The 18293-nt window shown below is 41.8% G+C and overlaps 1 protein-coding gene across 3 annotated transcripts in view; it reads left to right on the forward strand.

The window, feature by feature from the left end:
* Nucleotides 1-5208: 5208 nt before the first annotated feature.
* SMAD2 (SMAD family member 2) overlaps nt 5209-18293 on the forward strand; it is a 93652-nt gene continuing 80567 nt past the window's right edge. The window contains exons 1-2 of one of the 3 annotated variants that reach the window (XM_025365119.1): nt 5209-5289; nt 5638-5723. The gene's annotated coding sequence lies outside the window, so the exon portion shown is untranslated. Of the gene's footprint in view, nt 5294-5379; nt 5724-18293 lie in introns of those variants that run through there. The other 2 variants (XM_025365120.1, XM_025365121.1) reach the window with 2 other exon arrangements.

An 18293-nucleotide genomic window follows, 5' to 3' on the forward strand; every position in this document is an offset into this window, starting at 1 on the left:
AATGCATGGCACTAAGTGGTCACAGGACTTCGGAGAAGGAAGCCTCAGCTTCAGTTTCCTCAACTGCAAAATAAGAGCACTGAATCAGGCTCCATGAGTTTACAAAAGCAAAGAAGAGTTGATATGAAACCACTGTATAGCTATATAATTTTTCCTTGAAACTCACCAGTGAAGTCTTTAGGACCCAGTAGTAATTGGCTCTCTCCCACCATTAATTACATTCTGGCCACTTGTCAGCTAACACAATTGTCAGACTCCTTCAGCAAATGTCTGTTTCATAGCAAGGACCGTTTACAGTAAGGACAAACAATTGGGACTCATTAATTCAATAATTAGGACACTGCTTATGCATCTATTGTCTACTCTAGTCAGCTATGTTAAGTAAGCTCTTCAGTTTTCATCAGAGCAATTATGCTAATAAGCTTGAAATTTTCCAAGAGTATTATACCTTCATACACTTTCCTGCCTAGCAGCAGCCTGGCTCAGTCAATATTGTCACCCACAGACAATTATAATGAAAGCATAAGGCCCTATTGTTGGCATATGACTACCAAATAATCTCCCCTCACAACAGAACTTCAAACAATTTGGATATTGTTCTTTCAGGGTTTAGACACTGGCCTCTTTTATTCTTTTTCCAAAATATGTAGATCTCAGATATTTAAATGCCTTTATGGGAGAGCTCATTGCATTGGTATTGTAATTTTCCAAGTAATATTTGAACAGTCACTGGGTTATCTAATGATCTATTCTTCTAATCATTATTTATCCATTTAAGTGTAGAGATAAGAAAGAGAATACTACGATGCCTGGAGAATGATGAGAAATATAATTTGTTTTGCCATATATTTTTGTCTTTATCAGAGCCAACTTCTCTTTTAATCTTTCTCTCTTTAATTATAAAAAATCCTACCTGTCTTATTTCAAGTGACTTTGGCCAAAGAGTGAGAATTTTCCACCATGATCAATCAATGCTTCTGTGGTAGGTGCATGGCAGATACCTGATGAACACTTGTTAAATTTCAAGTTTTTTCCTCAGATATGCCTTATTCCTGTCTCTTGCATATTCTATCAGATGTAAAATACTTTTTCTTTTTAGCAAAAACTAATATGAATAAGGATTGTGTGTTGGGGGGCTGCATATGTTCAAATCTGCAACATAAATTCATTTGGAACCTGAAATTTCATTGTATCAATATGAAAATCTAGCTGGTGTTGGATTTCTTCCCTATCATTTACAATAAAAGTAACTCCACACATTTGTTCTTTAAAATTTTTACTTATCTCATTTAATCAGTATTCTCTCAGTTGCAAATAACTGGATCTTTCCTTAAGATGTAGTAATGCTCACTGCAATTTAATCCCACTAGGATGAGCAAATGATGTTGAAGAGAGACCCAACAGTTGTATGGAGGGCCACTATAAACCGGAAGAATGGGCGCAAAGCTGTGTAGAATGTTTGCAGACCTGTGGCATGTTTTTCTTTTATACAAATGCTGTATTTCATCTTTCTTCAATTAGTACTTTGGTAAGGGTAGGGGAAGACAAGTGAGAATAAGTTGTCCTTGTCCTTCAGGAATTTACAATCTAGATGGGGAGACAATACATATATACACAGGAGAAGCTTAAAAAAAAAACTGCTCAAGACTAAATGAATGGATCAATATATTAATCAAAATGAAGTAATGGTATGTATATTACTGTAGGTATAAGAGAAAATTCATACGTGAACGGTATAGCTTTGGGCTCGGGAAGCCAGAAAGGGCTTTAAAAATTGACCAGAGAGGAGAGAATGAGTTGTTTTTTTGAAAGATCACGACTGTGTGTGTGTGTGCGTGTCTCTGTGTGTCTTTGTATGGATAGAGAGATCAATGAACGAATGAGGGTACTGAAGCTCTATACAGAGCTTCGAAGGATGAGCAGAGGTTGGTCAGGCAGCATAGGGCAAGTGCTTTCAGCAGAACTGAGAGCACAGCACAGGCACTGGGGAATGAGAGAACATGGTGATTAGGGAAACTGTCAGTTCAGTCTGGCTGGGGAAAAGGGAGCAAGGTGGGGAGTGTTGAGATGTGACGCTACAGAGACTGGCCTGGGATGGATCATTAAAGATCTTTTTTAGGTTATGCTAAATAGTCTTGATTTTATCCTGGAAAAAAAAAAAAAAACAAACTGGAAGAAGGACACTATCAATCAAGGTAGTGACATCAGATTTACATTTAGAAAATATGCTATTAAAAAAATTCTGGCAGCAGGAAGGAGGATGAATTGGAAGGGAGCAAGAGTAGAGACAAGAAGACCAGCTGAAGAGTTAAAGCAATGCTTCCAATGAAAGAAAATGAAGTCTGAACCAAGGCAGTGAGCTTTTTCAAAAAAATCAAACTACAAAAGAAATAATGATGAAATTTAAATTTTCCACTTATGACCCTCAGGCTCTTTCCAGAAGAAACCACCATTATCATTTTTCTTATGTCTTTCTAGTGCACTTAACTACTTTTGAATTGGATTCTGAATTGATTTAGATGTGATTTTGCAGTGTCATGTTTAATGAAGGGTTAAACTTGGTCTCTATCCATATAAAAATAAGACTCATTCAATCTAATTTATACAATAGGGACTTACTGATAGATCTTGAGGTACCCTAGTGGATTTCCAAGCTGTTTGTTGCCATGGCAATCCCTGCTTTATGTGCCTTCAGTTTCTGTCTTGACCCACTTTGGTTTAGATGCATTTCTAGCAGAGGGGACAGTAGGCATGCTCCCATTTCTAAGCTCCTTGGGGACTGCATTGGTAGCCAGATTGTCCCTCCTCACTCTTCCTCAATTATACATCCTGGAAGGCTTCCTAAATGGAAGAGTTATGGACCCAAAGTCTGAGACTTTGGATAAATGGTCTAACTTAGACCTCAGGCATACTACCCACTTAATTAGTGTAACCTCAAAGTACCTAACTCGCATACTAGGAGTACATTCTGGAATCCCAGCCAGACCTGCTTTTGTTCCTATTCCTACTACTCAGGTGGACACCCAAATCCCCACCTTGTTCACATAGGAGAAAATACTTGTGTGACCAGGGTAGCTTTTAATATGCTACTTCATATTACAACTGTTGACTTGTCTTAGCAGTAAGACAGACCAAAAACCAGAAACAGCCTTGCTACTTGTAAGTTGAACAGCCTTTGCCCTAGACGGGCCTCCCTAGTGGCTCTGGAAAGAGGAAACAAGGCAGAGGAGGTGGGACAGCTCCACCAATTGGCTTCCTGAGTCTCCTTCACAAACCATTTTCATTAAGGGGTTAGTAGAGCTATCTCTAAACTAATAGTGGAAGAAACCACCCTGGAAGGGAATTTTTGGAGGAAGAATTTCTGCTGAGTAGGTTCGTCTTAACATAAATGTTTGCAAGCAACAGAAGAGAAGTTAATGATCACCGACTTTCCTTGAACTTCAAAGCCCTATGCTATTTACTTTCATATTTATTATTTAATCATCACACAACTATATTTAAGTAGGTATCGTTGCAGGTGAGTTCCATTTGCCAAAGATTACAGATCTGGAACAGAGTCGTACTCAAAGCTACAATGTGCCTGACTCCTGGGTTTATGCTCTTCATCGCAACTTTCCCGTGAGAAAAGTTCCTCTATGTGAGAGGAGAGAGACGGTGGAAAGGACAGAGATTTTCAAAGGACATCGGGAAAACTTGTATGACTCAGGGGATGGCCACATCTCTCTTAAGGTCCATCTGAAGGCACCCTCCTCTGGGACACGTTCATTTCTCAGAAGAAAGAGTATACTTCAAAAACTCTTCTTGTTTGGAGTGCTCATTTGGTACTTTCTGATTACTGATTTGTATTGCTAGTGCTTCTTTCCCGCTTATCTGAAGTCCCCAATTATATCTATAAAGTAAGCCATACATGAGAATGAATTACTGGACAGGCACCCCCAAAAAAACCGTGTTCTAGTCTTGTCTCTGGTATCTGTGTGAGACCTAAGTTTCTTTTCAACTTTAGTTCTATGGTACTCCCTGCCTGTGTCACAGTGGGTGCATAGTAAACACCTGATGTGATTAGTTGGGCTCAATATTTTGTCAGCAGAGGCCTGGGTGCTCCTAAGGGTAAAAGCAACAAGGTTTTCCCTGGGTGCGGTTATGCCCTGGTCTGTGGTAAGTTTAGGGCCTTGCTGCCTCCTGTAGGGCAGATGCCCAAGCTGGGGCCTAAACGCCGCAACGGGAGAAAAGAGGAAGGGAAGATATCCCAGCCATTAGAGGACATTATGACATGCGTTTCTTTTAGACTTCACAGACCCTTCGGGACGTGGATTATTGATCTCATTTTTACTGAAGACGGAACCAAGATTTAGGTTAAACACTTAGATCTGGCATCCCCTACTCGGGCCCTAAGTGCTCCCCAAAGACTCCACCTCTGGGCTTATTTACATCGCCAACCTACCCTCGTTCAGCAGCACGAGGGCCCCGCCCATCATTTGCATAGGGCGCGCCCAGTCGCGGGACGGGTCCTCGGGCTTCTCCCAAACCCCCTTTCTCTCCTAGGCGCGTCCTCCGGGCTGCCCGGGGCCTCCCAGTGGGATGAGCACGTGTCCGCTGCCGGCCTCACGACGGACTGTGGACGAAGCGGCAGGCCCCCACAGGCCCTACCCCACGACGCTGGCGAGGGATCGGGCGGTCGCCGGGAATCGTCTTCCCGCGCGGCAGGGCGCAGGCCTTTCCCCCGCCGCCCCCGAACTCCGGTGGGAGCGCGCCGGAGTCCAACTCAAGCGAAACCGCGGGCGTCCAGCCCCGCCCGGCCGCGCCCCGCCTCGCCTCGCCTCACGCTAGAATGGGGAGGCGGGACCAATCAGCGAGCTACGTCTCCCTTCCGATTCGAGGCCCCCGACGCGCGGCTCACACCCCGAGCTCCCCGCGTGCTGATTGGCTGCGGGCGCCGCCGGTCCGGCCGGGAGGCGGGGCGGGCCGTAGGCAAAGGGAGGTGGGGAGGCGGTGGCCGGCGACTCCCCGCGCCCTGCTCGCCCCCCGGCCCTGCCCGCGGCGCTCGGCCTCGTTCCTTTCCTCCTCCGCTCCCTCCGTCTTCCGTGCCCGCCCCGCGCGGCTTTCGGCCGGCGTGCCTCGCGCCCTAACGGGCGGCTGGAGGCGCCAATCAGCGGGCGGCAGGGTGCCAGCCCCGGGGCTGCGCTGGCGAATCGGCGGGGCCCGCGGCCCAGGGTGGCAGGCGGGTCTACCCGCGCGGCCGCGGCGGCGGAGGAGCAGCTCGCCAGCCAGCAGCCCGCCAGCCGCCGGGAGGTGGGTGCGTGGCGCCGCGGCGGCCGGCGGCCGAGCGCGGAGGGCGGAAGCGGAGGTGGGCTGGCGGTGGAGGGCGCGGCCGTGCGGGCGGCCGGTAGGGCTGCGGACGCGCGCCTGAGGGGAGGAGGGGCAGCGCGGGCGCGCGCGTCCTCACCCCCTCCTTCCCCGCGGGCGGCGGCCAGGCTCCGTCCCCTCCCCTCCTCTCCCTCCCCTCCCTCTACCCTCCTCTACCCTCCCGCGCGCCGGGGCAGGCGGCCGGGCCCGGGCCTGGGGGCGGGGCGGGAAGACGGCGGCCTGGAGTGTTTTCAGTTCCGCCTCCAATCGCCCATTCCCCTGTTCCCCTCCCAGCCCCCTCCATCCCATCGGAAGAGGAAGGAACAAAAGGTCCCGGACCCCCTGGATCTGACGGGGCGGGACCCGGCGCCACCGTGCAGGTAAAGCCTGAGCGCCCGCGGGCCTCCGGCTAGGGGTGTGTTTGCGTGCGTCCGCGGCCGGGGCGATGGGCTGTGTCACATGGCCGCGGCGGGTGGGGGCTGGGGTGTGGTGAGTTCGGGGGCTGTGGGTGCGCCGGCCCGGGCGTGCGGGTTCGGGGCCAGAGAGCCGGGGAGGTACGGTGCTCGGCGGCCCGGCGCTGCCGCCCAGCCTGGCGGGGGTGGGGGCTGCCTGCGTCCCTTCCCCTCGCGGCTCTAACACTCCATAGTTTGTGGTTCTGATTTTTAAAGCCGAAGGGCCGGAGCTCTTGGTTCAGGAGTTGTGGGGAAGCCTTCTTAGGGGCGCGTAATACTTTGCCTCCACTTTTTTTTTTTTGGTCCGGTAACCTTTGTTAACCATAGTAGTCTCGGGTTTTCCATGGCTTATGTGTACTCACAAACACGCACACAGCTGATAACTGTGATCATCCTTCACTCACTTGTGAAAGTTCTGCGGGTGGAGCCTATTAGTTTTTTATCACACGCTTTTGGAAAAGTCCTCGAAGTGATTTCTTTTATTTCAAACTTGGTTTTCAAAATTGCAACTTACTTTGTTCTCTTGGAGGGGGATACTGTCCTTGGGTCAGGTCCTTTTTTGTCTTTTATTTATCCTTACGATTTCCTTTTGATCCTAAACAGAAAATACCTGGGTTGGTTTTGTTATTCCTTCCTCTTAACACTTTAAAAGCAAAATACCACCAGTGTGTTGTCAACCATATCTTTTAAAAAGAAATCTCCAGGGAAAACGAGTTTGCAAGCAGCATTTTCCATCAAAGTCATGTCTTGTTTGTTACAATTTGGACTATCTTAAATTTGGGTGTGTGAAACTTTTAAAACGTCATGTGTAAAATAATTGTTAATAAATAAATAACTTGGAGTAGTTACATCTTTTTAGAAATATCTTTGCGATGTGAATTTCCAAAATTCTTTTTCTCTCTTCTGACTTCATATGAATTGAACCTGATAGTTTCGTATGAATGAATCGCTGATAGGATGTTTTCCTTTAGCCTAATAATAAATTTGCTCGTATGCTGAAAATTTGCTATTCTGCTTTAACCCCCGTTAAAAAAGTTTCTATCTTACAGAGAAGTTAGTTAAATTGTTAAATGGAGTTTCAACAGTTTTAATACATGAATTAGTGAAGCAGAGATGGAAGAAATAATTTAAAATGAGCTTCATAAATATACCATAGTTTGAGGGTTTTTAAAAAGTTTGCCTTCGGAAAACCCATACAAGATATTTAAAGAATTTCCTCTGCCAGAAGGTCATTTAGCAGACGTTTATATTAAATTCAAAAGTAATACTTTTTATTTTTAAAGTTCCTTACCCTTTGCCGTAAACTAAGCTTTGGTAGTAAATATAAATAGTTCACATCTTTTGGCATTTGTAAAGAGTGTACCCACTTTTACTATAAATACTAAATTCTATTGGATTTAATTGAGTTCAAGGCAGTTCACTGGCCAGGTTTAATGTAACGTGATTGGAAACGTTGCTTTTGGGGTTTTAGTAAGAAAATGCTCTTAGAGCTTGGTTTTTATACTTAGCCACACCTTCTTAAGTGCGGCCACAAGCATTGTAGGTGTTCAACAAAAGTTTGGTTTTTCAAGGTTGTAACCTACGTTTACTTAGTCATAAGTGGTCATGTCTCTACACAGTCTGTACGCTTCATGAAATAATAGTCTTTTAAGAAACTGTGCAGGGTAATTTCTTGCTGTTTGTGACTTACCAGGCTTGGTATGTGTTTTAACTCTGGTGTAGGAATATTGGGGATGGTTTTGTGTATTTCAGCAAAACTTCTCTTTGATAGAAACAAAGGTTGTTTCTATTCTACTTCAAGATGGCCAGAGGTGGTTGTCACCTTTTCATTTTCACATTGTAAATATTAGAATCATGTTGCTATAATCTGGTTACTTCACCTTTGGGGGAATATATGTGAATGGAAAAGCTCAATTTAGCTGTGTAAACTGTTGGGCAAAGACCTATTGAATTTTTACATTTTGCAAATATTGTCAGTTTTAAAAGACTTTCCTTATTCTTTTTTGGTTTTGATTCTGTTGGTTTTGTGCTTTAGGGCTCCAAAAACCTCCTTTTGTAGCAGCTTTAAATACAGGTGTTTTTGTAATGCATATAAAAGCTGTATTTAGTGCAGCCTGGCAGATGGAGATTTATTCATATTCTTGGGACAAAGAGTCATTTTTAGAGGGTGGAGGGGGACATGTCTTTTAGATTCCTAGCCTTTTGATGGGTGTAGAAGAGCCATTTTTAGGCCCATAGTTTCTGTAAGAGGTAAGATGTTTTCCACTAAGTATTCCAAAGGTATGTCAGAAAATGTGAAACGTAAAGAATTTAAAACCAGTTTAGGAGAGGTTGTGCATTTATTTTCAACAAATAACTTGTATTGAGCAAGTAGCATTTATTCATTTATTCAATAAACAGCTTTTTCTGTGTGTCAGGCTCTGGACTAGGCAATAAAGTATCTTACCAGCAAACAAGTACACCCCTGTTCCTTACTGGAGTTAGAAAAGTGGAAACTCATGTCCTTTGCCCAATTCTCCAGTGTTCAGAGTAAGACAGTTGTTAGTGTACAAATCAGGGGCACATGCGTTACTGAGCCATTCCTAAAGTATGCTTGCCTTGCTTCCTATCACATGTAACGGATAGCACTAGGGAAGATGTGAAGTGTTAACTCAGTGTCACTGGGAACAATTGTCACCAGTTTTACACAGCTTATACAAACTGAAGATACAACCAGTCTTTCAGAAACGTGTTTATTGCTGAACAGATGTACACTTGTAGAGCTAAGCTTCTTCTGACCTTAATTTGATCACTTATTGCCCTTTAGTTACAGAAACTGGTTAAGGAAAGAAAGCAAAGTTGAATAACTCAGGTTCCAGTGGAAGGATCAGGAATAAAGTGTAAAAACAGGTAGTTAAACCGAGACTCAGGATTGGACAGTCTCGTGTAGTGGGTTTTGGAATCAGAGAGCCGTAGGCTAATATTTTGTTTCTCAGTTACAATATTGGGCAATTTACTGCTTAACCCCTGACCGTTGGTTTTCTGACAGAAAATGGAAGTAATAACCCCTTCCTTATTCAGTGATCACAATTAAAGTACCTAGAACATTGCCTGAGACATAAGGGTCCTCCCAAATGATTTCTTCCTCTCTTGTAGTTGTGGGTTTGTTACTTGGGCTTTTTCTAATCCAAATGATTTGCCTACACTATTATTATTGACCTATTATAAAATGTATATGAGAAGCAGACAATGAACAACAAAGGCTTGGGATAGCCAAATTGTCCCAGTCGATAGCTTAAAGCCTTGGAGCCCTTTAATAAGAACGCATTGGCATTTACTTAAAGTGTTTCTAACAAGCAAACTTATTTGGCTTCTAAACCTGCACTAGATTAGAAACAAGTAGATTATGGGTACTGTGGGAGGTTTACAGGGGGTGTGGTGGGGGCTGGGTAGTAGGATGTTAGCCTAGTGTCTCTTGTAAGAAAAAACCAGATAACAGCCCGGTGAGGATAACAGAGATAATCTACAAGACACAAAAATAGTCAAAGCCTGACTAGCATGTCTGGGGCCATTGAGTGCAGGACCAGACCTGAAAGCATAGTAATGAATGTTCATCAATTAGCTTAAATCATGTTTGGGAAAATCTTTTTAAGAGTGCAGTAATCTACATAATATACTTTAGATTGTCACTCAGGATGATTAAGAAATGTTCTTAAAGGGGTTGAAGATTGTGCTATAGCTTATGGTTTATTTCATGAAAGATCCACAGTACCTGTTATGACCAAGATGTTTTTCATTTGTTTTGCCATTCAGACAGCCATTCAGATTCTAAGCTGAAAGGGTAGCCAGCAGTAAAGAAAGGCTGTCTCAGTGTGGTAGCACCCTATGCCACCCCCTTTCTTCAGAGTAAGTAATTTTTTTTTGTCAGAATACAGAAGTATCATAAAATTTCACTTGTGCTTTGACAGTAGCGTATGCTTTTCACTGTGCGTTGAGACAGAGTATGCTTGAGATTTCTAGGATAAAGCAAGACTGAATAGTTGGCCAGTCTCTCTGTTGAGGGTTTCTTGACTCTTGTAATGTCTGCCCAGTATTAGCATTGATAATACTTCTGCCCAGTATTAGCATTGATAAGTTTTTTGATCTCATTTCTTCTAACCTTACCTCAGGGTTACTTTTTAAAACATCTACACCATCAGATAATTATTGGTGACCTTGTAATGTGTAGCCTTGGCTGTTTTTAAAAATCGGATTTTTTTTTTTAGCAGTAGTACAAAAAAAAGTACTAGCCTTTTTGGTTTAAAAATGCATAGAGGCTTATTGCTTGTCCCTGATCAATTCTGATCATTTTTTTCAGGTTGGTGTAATTGTGATGTATTCAGTTAGGACATAATTCAATGTTGATTCTAGATTTACATCTGAAAGATAGCTCTCAGCTTCAGTTCAGCAATTTCATGTAGGAAGAATGTAATTTTTCCAAGCCAGGTGGATTTAGAAACTGCCTTTAGTTTGGTCAGATAGCCAGAAATATTAGGGCAATTCTGTGTCTTCTGTGCTTGCCTCACATTGTACAGTGTGAATGGTTCTCCTTGGCTCTGTGGGTTCCTCTTATTTGTAACTGAGGCACATTGATAGGACAGGTGCTTGATGTATCTTTAGATTTGTACTCTTAAGAAAACAGAAATTCTAATGTGATTAATTCTTATCAAAGTTTGTAAATTTACTGTGAAATTGTCATTAATTCTCCTAGGTAGCCCTGTTATTTTTCAAAATCTGGTTTTACATTGACCTCAAGGCTGTAGAGTAGTGGAAAGTGAGGATAGACTTTAGTTACTTCTCTTTAGTACACGTGTCTACCTTAATGTAAAAATGTGCATTTCCTTGAATAATGTACAATGTCATACCTTCCCTCATTTTGTGGGAAAGGGGGATGTAGTTTTACATTTAATATATTCAGTAAGAATAATCTTGAATGAACCACTGGTGTTCCATCTGTTCATTAGTTTGAGTCTCTTAAGTCAAAAAAGACTCTTGATCTGAGGAAGTAGCGTAGTAAATCTGTGATCTTATAGTTTGCCTATATTTAAAAGTAAACTACATTTTCATATGCTGCTTCAGCTACTTCCAGAAATTCTATAAAGACATAATGGTTAAGGTCTTGTAAATGTCAAGGAAATGTTCCATCCTCATCACATCTTTCATTTCAGAATGTGGAGTGGTGAGGCCGTAGGCAGTGGCTCACGCCTGTAATCCCAGCACTTTGGGAGGCCGAGGCGGGCAGATCACTTTGAGGTCAGGAGTTTGAGACCAGCCTGGCCAACATGGTGAAACCCTGTCTCTACTAAAAATGCAAAAATTAGCTGGGTGTGGTGGCGGGTACCTGTAGTCCCAGCTGCTCGGGAGGCCGAGGTAGGAGACTTGCTTGAACCGGGAGGCCGAGGTTGCAGTGAGCTGAGATCCTGTCACTGCACTCCAGCCTGGGAGACAGGGTGAGACTCCATCTCAAAAAAAAAAAAAAAAAAAAAAAGAAAATGTGGGGTGGTGAATCTTTTTTGCAGAGTCCCCTGCATAAAATCCTCATAAATGATGCTGTGGAAGCTGGGCCCATGAGCCTTCTCCCTTGACTTGAATGAACTATTGAAACTTTTTTGTTGACTAGAGATACTTTATCTGTGGCAGTGAATGCAAATTTTCCTTATTGAGATCAGCTTTTAAAATTCTCTCTCTTTTTTTTTTTTTTTTGGAGACGGAGTTTTGCTCGTTGCCCAGGCTGGAGTGCAATGGTGCGATCTTGGCTCACTGCAACCTCCGCCTCCCAAGTTCAAGCAGTTCTCCTGCCTCAGCCTCCCAAGTAGCTGGGATTACAGGCATGCGCCACCATTCCCTGCTAATTTTGTATTTTTAATAGAGACGGGGTTTCACCATGTTGGTCAAGCTGGTCTCGAACTCCTGACCTCAGGTGATCCGCCCGCCTCGGCCTCCCAAAGTGTTGGTATTACATGCGTGAGCCACTGCGCCCAGCCTAACGTTCTTAATAGGCAGTTAGGTTGTAGTTCATTTTAGCTGATCAATTAAACATTTTTTTTTTTTTTAATGTTTTAGTTATCAGGAGGGTCCAGCTTTGGCCTGAGGTTGTGCATTGGCCATTTCTGCTCTAAACCAGTAGTAGTCAGACTTAAAACATGCACACACCTGCGCACACAGCAGCAACTAGAAAGCCTTGAGAGAGAAATACGCAGGATTTCAAAATGTAAAGCAGATAAAAGGAGTAAAGCTGTTTTGTAGAAGGAAGAGTAGGCAGTTGTTGAAGTCCTGCCTGATCAGTTTTCCTCTCATCCTCACTACTAGGAAGCCTTTGAAGCACCACTGAACAGTAGGTCTTGGAGAAATTTTTGCTGTAGACCTGCTCTATCTTAACAGGTAGCTGCCAGCCACATGTGACTATTCAGCACTTGAAATGTGGCTACTGTGACTGAGAAACTGAACGTTAAATTTTACTTAATCTAAATTTAGATAGCCATATGCAGCTGATGGCTACTGTATTAGACAGCACAGATGCCCAGGGACATTTACATCATTGTATAAAGTTGTGTTGGATGGCACTACTCTAGACTTTCCTTTAATTGAACTTTTACGGCCTGAGGACCCCACTCACGTGATTTGACGTGGTATTAGTTGCTGCTTTAGAAGAGGGTCAGGATAGACTTTGGGAATTTGAAGAGCAATTGGAGTACTAGTACTTTATATTTGTGCTGATTTGAGTCTGGGCCTGTGTAGTGTTGTCATAGGTGCTTTTTTTTTTTTTTTTTTTTTTTTTTAAATAATCTGAGAGTGATAAACCAATATGTAAGTTACATGTTTACAAGTTGATTATACACTTGTGGATTCCACAAAACTCATTATAGGTGATAGGAATATAACTTCTAGGTAAAAACAAAAACAAAACAAAACAAACAAAAACAAATAGGTAGTCTCTTTACACAGCAGTCCCTATTTCATGTGAACTTTTACTAAAATAATAATTTTCTTGAATTAAATTCAAGCTTGCATTAGGTTTGACAGTCCATAAAGTTGAACACATCAATGTTTTCTGTTTGCTTTTGTTTAAAAGAAATCACCCATCATTCTCCATGAGGGCCAACCTAGGTTTCCAGTTGGCAGTGTCTTTCCTTACTAGCTTACGCTTTGGAAAGAACATAGTTATAGTGATAATTGAAAAATCTGTTTTTAAAAAATTGGCTTTTATGTATTTTAATTTTTTTGAGGTTTTCTGTTATCCCAGTTACTAATGAATTATTTATTTGACTAAAATTCTGCTGCTTTTTTCTCTGCCTTGTAGTATGTTTGAACATACATTGCTAAAAATCTGGGTCTCCATAGAGGATTGCTTCCAGGACCCTCCTGCAGGGACCAGAATCTGAGAATGCTGAAGTCCCTTATATAAAATGGTGTAGAATTTGTTTTATGCACGTTTTATTGTTATTCTTTTTTTTTAATTTATTTATTTATTTATTTTTTTTTGAGACCGAGTCTCGCTCTGCCGCCCAGGCTGGAGTGCAATGGCCGGATCTCAGCTCACTGCAAGCTCCGCCTCCCGGGTTCACGCCATTCTCCTGCCTCAGCCTCCCAAGTAGCTGGGACTACAGGCACCCGCCACTACGCCCGGCTAGTTTTTTTGTATTTTTTAGTAGAGACGGGGTTTCACCGTGTTAGCCAGGATGGTCTCGATCTCCTGACCTCGTGATCCACCCGTCTCGGCCTCCCAAAGTGCTGGGATTACAGGCTTGAGCCACCGCGCCCGGCCTATTGTTATTCTTAAATTGTCTCTAGATTACTTAATATCTAATACAATGTAAATAGTTGTTATTCTGTATTGTTTTAGAAATGATGAGAAAAAGTCTGTACATGTTCAGTACAGTCACAGTTTTTTCCTGAATATTTTTTATCCATGGTTGGTTTAATCCATGTATTTGGAACCCACAGATAAGGAGGATTGACTGTACAGTGATTTTATATTATTTCTAGTGGGACCTTAGATGTTGTAGATGAGGCAGCACCATCATGTTTAAAGTATGTTATGTTGAAATAATTAACTTTGGTTTTCTTTTGAAATAAAAATTCACATAGGTATTTGGGGAATATTTTGTATTTCCCTGCAGTTTGAAGATTTGAAATTTCTCTTCCCTCCATACATTTTAAAAGTGCGATCTACATTTGCATTCTACATTTAATCACTATCTGTCCTTGACTTCAACTTTGTGAAATTTTTTTTAACCATTCTTTTTCACATTTCCCTTCCTACTGGCCTTCCAGATGAACTGCCAAGTTTAGCAGTCTTTTCTCAATGATCATACCTTCTTCAGTGTTTGCTGTTATTGTTTATACTGTCTTTATCTAAATTTCTTAAAATGAGACAGACACAAGTTAGGCCCATTCTTCCTACTGTAAACAGATAAAAATGTTGGATAAAATATAAAACAAGTTTTCTCTTATGTATATAGGTTATCTTAAAGGGGGAGAGAAAGTGCCCAGGTTCTAGAAACTTAGAAAAATCAGTCAGCTTTAAGGACAGTCTGGCTGTGGGGCATTTACTAGAGATAAGATTCAGTAGCTGGGGCTGAGATTATAATACCATTCAATGAAAGGAGACAGAACTCTGGGAACTGTGTGCTTAAAAAAATTAAAAAATAAAAAGTGTTCTCATATCATTGAAACATCTAGGGCTTCTGGGAGAAAGAAGCCTCAGACCTCTCTATGGAGGAACTGGAAAAACAGGCTTTCGATGGACTTAAATATCACAGCAAGGCAAGGCAGGGTCAATGAAAACAGATCTATAGCTGCATGTGGAATAGTGAATTTTTATATACATAATACATGACTGCAATCCAAAATTCAGGGATACGCAGTGAAGAGTCTCTTTACCGGTCTGTTCTTTGCCATACAGTTGCCAATCTCAAAGTTTTGGGATCACAGGCGTGAGCCACTGTGCCTGGCCAGATGTGTGAATATATCATCAGTCCTCTGTTGAACGTTTAGATGATTTCCAGTTTTGTGGTATTAAAAACAATGCAACAACAAATAACTTCATTTATATAGCATTTTGCTCCTTTGCAGGTTTGTCTGTAAGTTAGATGGCTAGGAGTAGTTCAAAGAATATCTACATTTGTAATTTATTTTGGAGAATGTGTTTCATTCATTTTTTCGAATAACACATGCACATGGTATAAAAGTGAAAGAAAACAGAATAGTAAATACTGAGAAAAGTAAGTCTCCTTCACATCTCCTATAAATACTGAGAAAAGTAAGTCTCCTTCACATCTCCTATCTCCCGGTGCCCAGTTGTGCTTTCCAGAAATGTAATCACTGTTACTAGCTTCTCATTTATCCTTCTAGAGTTGCTCTATCCAGTATGATAGCTACTAGCCACATGTGGCTATTGAACTCTTGGAATTGAGATGGACCACAAGCGTTAAATACACACTAATTTTCTAACAGTACAAAAACAGAATGTTAAATATTTCAGTGGTTTTTAATACTGATTGCAAATTGAAATAGTATTTTGGATATATTGGGTTAAATTAGTAAAATTATTAAATCATTTCATCTTGTAATTCCTGTTGTGATGGCATCAGGAAATGGGATCTTTGGGAGATAATGAGCCCTCATGAACGGGATTAGTGCCTTCATGAAAGAGACCCTTGTTAGCATTCTGTCCTCCATGTGTAGAAACCCAAAAAAAGCGGCAGTCTGCAACCCAGAAGAGGGCCCTTACTTGGAACCTAACCATGCTGGTACCCTGATCTCGGACTTGCAGCCCCCGGAACTGTGAGAAATAAATTTCTGTTGTTTATAAGCCACATAGTCTATAGTACTTTGTTATAGCAGCCTGAACTGACTAAAGCACACCTGTTTTCACTTTTTAAATATGGCTGATAGAAAATTTAACAGTATATGGTTTGCATCCTGTTTCTGTTGAATAGCACTGGTCTAAATAAATCCATACATATATAAATATGTACAAATATAAGAATTCCTCTTATTTAAAATTTTTTTCTTTTGCATTGTAATCTTTGGAATCAGAAATCTGCTGAGATGTTGGTAAAGAGTGGTTAAAAACTGTTCTTTATGGCCCCATCAATCACCGTTATCCGTTTGTCATTATAGCTCTCATCAGTGAAGGTTATGCTTCCATTGACATTTACGGTGTTCATTTTGGAGAGAAGATGCCATTGTTTTGGCTTCGTCTTTTTTTAACTTGCTCCGATTTGCACTGGTTGCCTCTACACCTAGTACACAGCAGTCATCCTGAGATTCCCCCTCACTAGCATATTAGGGATTGCCTTCATTTTCTCTTCTTTGTTAGATCTCCCGTTGTTTCTTTATGTGTGCGTATATGTGTGTGTGTGTGTGTGTGTGTGTGTGTATATTTTTTGAGACAAGGTCACACTGTTGTCCAGTTGGCGTGTACTAGGGTGATCATGGCTCACTGCAGCCTTGCACTCCTGGGCTCAAGTGTAGATCGTATTCCTTTTTGTTTTACTAGTATCTCGTTTTGATGAGACATATTCTTCAGAACCTTCCTGGAGAGGGTGTTGGCGCGCGGAGGGAGGGGCGGGGGTGGTAAATACTTGGAGGTGAAATGCCATTGTTCTGGGTAACATAAGTCTAGGTTGGAATTTTTTTTTTGAAAAATTATGAAGTCCAGGATTACGAAGCCGTTGCTCTCTTGACTTTATTTAGTGTACTGTTGACAAAACCAAAGCCGTTTTGATTGTTTTCTGTATAACCTATTTTTTTTTTTTTCCCCTCCTTGGAAACTTCAGGCCCTTTTTTTGTCCTTCTCATTCTGGTTTCGCTACAGTGGGCCTTCATGTAGGTTTGTTTTCATTTATTTTACTGGGGTCTTGATGGGCCCTTTCCATCTGGAAACTCCCATCTTTCAGTTCAGGGGCTTTTTCTTAATTTATCTATTTGACTCCCCTACTCTGCATCTCTGTATTTGGAATTGCTGTTGGGACATTGGACCTCTGGAACCAGCCTTCCAATTTTTTTCGCTTTTTCTCTACTGTTTCCCGTCTTTCTTTTCTCATTTCTGGAAGATTTCTTCTACTTTATCTTCTAGCACTTCTATTGATTTTTTCCCCCCTATTTCTGCTGTCATGAGCTATCAAGCTACGCAAAAGCTGTTCAGTTCTCTGAATGCTGTGTTTGAGAGCATGCTGCTCTTTCTTCAGGGTTGCTGAGTCTTGTTTCTCTGGCCATACTGATGTTTTAAAAATGTTTTCTTTCTCTGTGTAGTCTTTTCTTGAAGCTGATTTTTTTCTGGTTTTGTTTGACGTTTTTCCTCAGATAAAGTAATTCTTTAGAAGTGGGGATCTAAAAAGCTGATCAAAAACTGAATGTGTGGGTGAAACTTGTCTCCTTTCAGTTTCAATGGAGAGGGATCTGAGCAGGCCGTTTGTTGGTAAACTCCCAGTATTAGCATCTGTGTGCCTTTCCTCCTGGCTTGGTCGGGTACCCTGGTGAAGTCTTTTGGGCGGAGGTCTGGCTGCTAGTATTGGGAGCCAGAACCCAGTGGAGGAAGGGGTTTGGGAGTTGACATTTAGCATAGTGTGCTTATGTTCATTGACACGCTCTTTTCTTTCTATTTATACCCAGGCCATCTCCTAGTCCAGAGATTGTTGTTTTCCCCTTTGCAGAAAGTAAACGTTGAGGCAGAGGATTAGTTAACCAGAGATAGTAAGGGGCGCAAATCTAAGAACTGAATTCTTTTCTACAAAGCTCTAACAAGTACCACCTATTACTCCTTCCCCCGCCTGGCCCTCAGTTCTTGCCGTGACTTGCTGTTGGTTCCTTAACTTTTTGAGGATTTCTGTGTTAATCGTTTGTTTTCAGCTTTCCCTACAGCTAGTCTAGAGTTAGTAGTTTCTGATCTGTTCAATTACTACTCACCCATTTTCCAGCCATTAAAAGTTTGCTTCTGTTTTCTCCTTACCTCTTCTCCCTATCATGAGGTTTCTGCTTTTTAAAAATTCCCTTGGACGGGCGTGGTGGCTCATGCCTGTAATCCTAGCACTTTGGGAGGCTGAGGCAGGAGGATCGCTTGAGTCCAGGAGTTAAAGCCTGGGCAACGTAGGGAGAACCCATCTCTTAAAAAAAAATTATTTATTATGGTTTTTAATAGACTGTTTTCATCTGCAATGCAATGATAAGTTAAAGTTTTCCATTAAAAATTTTTTACCGATAACTCTCCAAAAGAATTGAAATAGAATAATGTGTAACTCCAAGTCAGTGGGGATGAGGGGTGCAAATGAAGAGAATTTGATCACTCCAATATAAGGCAGGGAAGAAGAAAAAAGTAAAGAAAAATGGATAGATATTAGAAAACACAAAATAAGATGGTAGAAAATAAGCTCAAATATCTCCATAAACTCAATACGTAATTTCAGGTTAAACTTGCTGGCTAAAGGAGATCAAAAATTTAAAAAATCCAGCCAGCTGTATTTTACAAGTGAAGAT

Source organism: Theropithecus gelada, chromosome 18 (assembly GCF_003255815.1).
Source record: "Theropithecus gelada isolate Dixy chromosome 18, Tgel_1.0, whole genome shotgun sequence".
Classification (NCBI taxonomy): domain Eukaryota; kingdom Metazoa; phylum Chordata; class Mammalia; order Primates; family Cercopithecidae; genus Theropithecus; species Theropithecus gelada.